The sequence below is a fragment of the Scardinius erythrophthalmus genome (genome assembly GCF_964197995.2).
Source record: "Scardinius erythrophthalmus genome assembly, chromosome: 18".
Classification (NCBI taxonomy): Eukaryota; Metazoa; Chordata; class Actinopteri; order Cypriniformes; family Leuciscidae; genus Scardinius; species Scardinius erythrophthalmus.
The window spans coordinates 870,081-876,372 of record NC_138238.1 but is presented as its reverse complement, the minus strand read 5'-3'; positions in this window follow the sequence as shown (position 1 = coordinate 876,372).

Genomic DNA, 6,292 nt, shown 5'->3' with positions numbered 1-6,292 from the left:
CGGCTCGTTATTAATGCGTCAGTCGCTAGATGACAGACAACGAGTTCAGGACAATTACAACAAACACAAACAGCGTCCTCTTGGTTAACACACACACATGAGTGTGAGAGTGTGTGTAATGGAGATCAGAGAGAATCTGCCCTTCCGTTCACAGAGACGCCATTATGATCCATTACACAAACTCATAATGTCACATCATACTAATAATCACACAATCCATCAACAAACATAATTTAGTCCTCAAGCTTGATTCAGTGCAGACGATGATAACGAGGTAAAAACACTCCAAACCAGTGAACGTTCGTTCAAAGTTATCTGGTCTTTAATACTGTTCACAGAATGTTACTTATACATCGTTCATGGAGCGTTTTTTTGGCACTTGCTGTGTGAACACACAAAAATCACGGACATGACTCGAACAGGTTAAAAGATCTTGTAAAAAATAGTCACAATTGTGAAAAAATGGATCAAAAATGGATGGAAATGAATGTGAGACAAATTTCCTCTAGTGGAAGCGTTTGGTACTGCAGCCGAACACACTCTCACTGAAAGCTCATTTTTTGAGATTTTGGGCCCTATCTCACACCCAGCGCAATTGACTTCGTACACGACGCATGTATCATTCCTATTTTGCTCCTGACGCACAGTGGACTTTTCCCTCCACAGACGCATGTTGGTAAATTAGGGAATGAACTTGCGCTCCCGCTTTTTAGAAAATAATACATTATTACAAGGAAAAATATTCCACACGAGGGAAATCATTGTTGCGTCCATGAAGATGTGAAAAAATAGGCATAAATCTAGCTTAATCTGGGTGTGTTTCTCCATCCCCAATGTCACTTCTCTGTGTTTTACGGCCCTGACGAGAACGTCGGTCTCCTCGGCTGTGAACCGCTCCTGGCAAATCCGCTGGGAATGTGAGATGTCGCTCTGATTGGTTTATTTCACGTTACGCCCAAACCACACCTATGAGTAATGAAGCTCTTCAGACCGACACATTTTAGATTTGCGTTGGGCTCAAGAGTCATTTATCCTGCCGGTATAACAGCAACAGCGCCGAGACCCGCCCACAAAGATACTTGCGTTTCGCGCTTGATACTTGCGTTTCAGATCGTTAAAATAGGGCCCATCAAGCTCAAATTTGTTTAGATTGATTGCTTTGATTTTCATGCAATTTTAGAGAAAAACGTGATTTTGAAAATATATATTTCATATAAAAAATTGAAATAGTATTCTTGTGCATTTTTCATAACAATACACGTAAAATTCTGTTCCTTTTTAAATTAACTTTTTAAAACTTTTTTTACTTCAGCAATAATCTGCCAAGTGTCGTCTTTAAAAGGAGATCAAACTTCAGTCTGTCGCTCTAAAGCGTTCAAGATTTACCACAGTTTGAGTTGGAGATTTAATTTTCAGGTCTATGTTCAAAAAGAGAATAAATGGATTATAAATACAGCAGAAATATAATTTAGTACCATAAAATCCCCTAAAAATACCAAATGTTATATAAAAAAAAACATCAAACTAAAATACAGTACATTCATTTCATTGAAAAAATAAATAAAATCAGTCATTTTTGACTGACATGTGAAGAGCACCAGAGTGTGTGTTTCAGTTGGACGTTCTTCTAACGGTTTTTAAATGTAACAACATTCAGAGAACATTCAAATGTAACATTCCAATAATGTTTAAAGAATGATACAATGTAATGTTCCTTTAGCATCCGTATAAAATCATTTTTAAAGCGTTTAAAAGCTGGTGGAAGTTAATCTGACTGTATCTGTGAAGGGAACGGACTCTTCTTCTCCTCTGTGTAATGCGTATTAAAGCAGTGTTTCGAAGCGCGGCTGCTTCGTGTGATACAGCGCTGATACATTCATTCAAAACATGGATTATGTTACAGTTCCTAAAGCCGAACCCTTATCTGCATTTTAATGTCAGAGAACCACAATTCAACCTCAGAGGAGATGATGAAGTCTAGAACTTAGAGGACAAAGAACGTTAATAGAAACGGAGGCTGTCAAGCTTCAAAAATCTTACTGTGTATTTGCAGCTTTCTAAAATCAATTCAGTTAAAATATGGTGTGTCAAAAAGCAACACACCAGGTTTTATCTCGACACTTTCGGTATTGACAACTTGTGTTGTGCTTTTTTGCCCCTTGTTAGAGCTTGAAAGAGTAAATGAGGACACAATCTGCATGTTTTAAAGTAAGAGTTTGGAGAGCGGCTCAGGATCAATACGAATGCATTGATTTAAATGTGTTCTTGTGTCTCGACAGAGTAAAAGTTGTTTGTTTTCAGCTGGATTGATTAGAATCTGTTGGTTAATTTGTCTCAATGGGAGTGAAGTCTGCTGATCTGAAACCGTGTTGGTTGGTTTGAGTCGTCGTGAACATTTGAAATGGAAACATCTTCATTTTCCAGAGATCTTCCCCAGGAGAGCAAGTTTGCGTTTATCTGTCGCTCATCCAGTGTGGAACGAGATCCTTTCTCTTTTATGGGCCGATGGGAAAAGAGGATCAATGGGAATGAAACATAATCAAGTGATGTCTGTAATGAGAACATCTCATCAGTCTCTTCTGAGGTTGAATAGTGGATCTTTGAGATGAAAATGCAGATGGTTTGGTTTGAATCAATGTATCAATCAATGTGAAAATGAGAATATGTTTGATATCAGATGAAATCAATGTGAGTGAATGAAGTCGAATCCTCTGAATAGACAAAACACGACTTTCTCACAGATCTAGTTCACTGGAAGACGAACACTATATTGCCAAACAGTATCGGGATTTGGGACACCCCTCCAGATCATTGAGTTGAGGAGTTCCAGTCACTTCCATGGCCACAGGTGTATAACATCAGGAATGCAGACGCTTCTACACACATCTGTGGAAGAATCGCTCTCAGGAGCTCCGTGAACTCAAGCGTGGGACCGGGATCGGTTCCTCCTGTGCAATAAGTCCATTCGTGAAGCTTCCTCACAACTATATATTCCACAGTCAACTGTTAGTGGTATTATAACAAAGTGGAGTAAGAACAACTTAATATGGACAACTCCATATTAAACCCTACGGATGAAGAGTGGGATGTCATTAAAGTTCATGTGCATGTAAAGGCAGACGTAACAAAACGTTTGGAATACAGTGTATTTCTACTTTACATCAGCGTACCATTGTTCCAAAGATCAGCGGATTCATTTACATTTCAGGTGTTCGTGGAGTTCAAGCTCTTTCATTTGTGTTTCGGAAAACAATGACACCGGCAGAAAGTAATTAAATGCGAGAAAAGTGCCGATAAGACGTCTGAAACCCTCTTTCATACAGGCCGGGTTCTTTGTTCTGCATTCAGTTAATTAAATCACAGATATTTCAGAGTTAAAACGAGCAGAACCTGCAGAGAATAAAAGCTTGGGGAATTTACAAAGGAACCGAGTTCAGATAAAGTAAAATTCAGAGTCACTCTCATTAACAAAAGTAAAGCCCATGTGGAAGGACTCGTGATGATTCTTCCTGCTGTAATGATTGATTATGACTGAAACAGAAGCGTTTACTCGATGGTTTGGAGATGCACAGAAGAACATCATCAGAGTTCTCACACACACACACACACACACACACACACACACGTGTCGTGTTTAATATCTGTAATATCTGTAATATCTGCCAGGCTCTGGCTTCAGCGATCGATGGACAGATGAACGGCTCTGGCCTCGACTCAAGATCTGCAGTGTGTCGTGAGTCTCATGATCCACGTCTACACATCCACCAACTGTTTACTCCACGACTGAAACTCTGACGTCCTAAAGCCCTTCTGCTCATGTTACGCTTCATTTGTGCAGGAACGTCAGACAGAGACGGATGCGAACTTAAGACGAGGCGTAAATATGAGAATGTGAATGAATAAACGAACATCAGCCGAACGCCAGGAACCGTAAACTCACTATCCTGGGTAAAAGAAGGATAATCAGGGGCTAGTTGTCACACGCTTGAGTGGAAAATTAGTGTATTTACTAGTTGCCATATCAACACTAGAGAATTTTTTGGGCAAAATTCAGAAATCTTTGGAAGATATCACTGAACATTTATTTAACCATTGCAAAAATACATGTCTTACTTATGTTAATTTATCATCTCTGTTTTTTGTGTTTATTTAAAATGAGACAAATCTGATATTATTTTATGGGGCATGTTGTCACACAGAGTTACCATGACTACGCTATTCTATTCTATGCTTTTATGAATTCTATTGAAAAACCCTGAGAAAAAGGTGAATAAAGACTGAGAGTCAATGTTCAGAAATTATTAATTATTATTATGTTTTTGAACTATGCTGTGTTTTGCAGTGTGTTTGTTGGTCAAAAAATGTGATCATTTTAATTATTAAAAAATGCCATTATTTTATATGAAAAAGTTAATAATTGCACTTTATTGAGAATGTTTGTCTTGTATATTTCTTGATTAGGTCAGATAACATTTTATGTTAATCTGTCATATGGTCATGCTATAATGAACCCCACCTATGGGGCATGTTGTCACATTTCACTTCCTCTCTTTCGGGGTAAATCAAGAAAAAAGTAAACACTGTATTAAAGAAACAAAACCACATGATTGTACTAGACATGTGAGATTAAAGCGGGAAAAATAAATCCTCTGAATCCCATGGGTTTACACAAACTGAGAAAGTCAAAGCGTTGTGAAAACTGCTAAAACCTGTGAAGTCTGAGAGAAATGATGGATCTGACTAAACATTTCCCATAAACTGTTCCTGGTGTGAGCAGATCGATCTGTTAAACACCAGCGAATCCTTCTCTTTCATCCTCCTCCAACAAATCGGCTGCTCTAAACTTCAGGACAGTGCCTTATACAGTAAGCTAACGGACCAGAACACCCTAGTTGCATATAATCCCATTTCAATCTAGAAAACTTCCTATAATCATGTTTCTTTTCAGAGAAACTGTGTGATGGCGAGTGAGCGGTTCCCAAACATCCCTATAAATGGATAAATCTGTCCGAACGCCCACGCGAGCTTCTCTCGGCTGATATCGCTGGTCTCTGGCCTTCGGTTCAGGGTAAATCATGTCATGTTCTGTAATGCAGCTTTATCTGTCAGCAGATAATCTAATCCAGATCCGCGCAGTGGACCTGAGCTCCGCTAAAGCTAATTAATGTATATCCTGACGACACGCGCCACTGAACACAACATCTGATCGCTGCCAAGATCCAGATCAGCTGAGAGACACTGAGTCCAGACCCAGAACCGCCAGAAACGAGGAATCACAGAGAAATCTGCAGCTCATGTTTCATCACATGATGGAAATCAAGCCTGATCTGCTGAACAGTTACACGACGTTCATGACAAGATCTTACTTCACCCTCATGTCGTTTCAATCCTGTGTGACTTTCTGTCTTCAGTGAAACACAAAAGAAGATCCAAACAACACTGAATCCCGCTGACTTTCACTTTATGGACAAAAAAACAAAACGTTTCTCAAAATATATTTTGTGTTTGACAGAAGAAATAACAGGAATACACGATGACAGAATTTGCATTGTTTTGCCTGAACTATACCTTTAATTTTCCTCCACTGATTGTCAATAGCTGGAAAACTATGTTCTAAGAATGCATTGCTAATATTACCATTAAGTTCTAAAGATGTTACTTTTAAATGTTCTCTGAAAATCCATTTTTTTATTTATTTAATGTGAACATTAACGGGACATTCCATTCCATCATTCCTCAAACATTATGGGAACGTTAAATTTGAATGTTCTCTGAACGTTCCGAAACAAGTTGTTACATTTAAAAATGTCCAACTGAAACATGAACCTCCATGAATGATGTACAGTATAAATATTATTTTGAGAACATTATTAAAGACCACAAACGTTCTATTCATGTTACTGGAAGAACGTTTGTTCATAACTTTGAGAGAACCTTGAGAGAACGTTTCCTGGGAACAGTGGAAGAGTGGAACAGTGGAAGAGCAAACAGTGGAAGAGTGGAACAGTGGAAGAGTGGAAGAGTGTGAACAGTGGAACAGTGGAAGAGCAAACAGTGGAAGAGTGGAACAGCGGAACAGTGGAAGAGTGTGAACAGTGGAACAGTGGAAGAGCAAACAGTGGAAGAGCGGAACAGCGGAACAGTGGAACAGTGGAAGAGTGGAACAGCGGAACAGTGGAACAGTGGAAGAGCAAACAGTGGAAGAGCAAACAGTGGAAGAGCGGAACAGCGGAACAGTGGAACAGTGGAAGAGCAAACAGTGGAAGAGTGGAACAGCGGAACAGTGGAACAG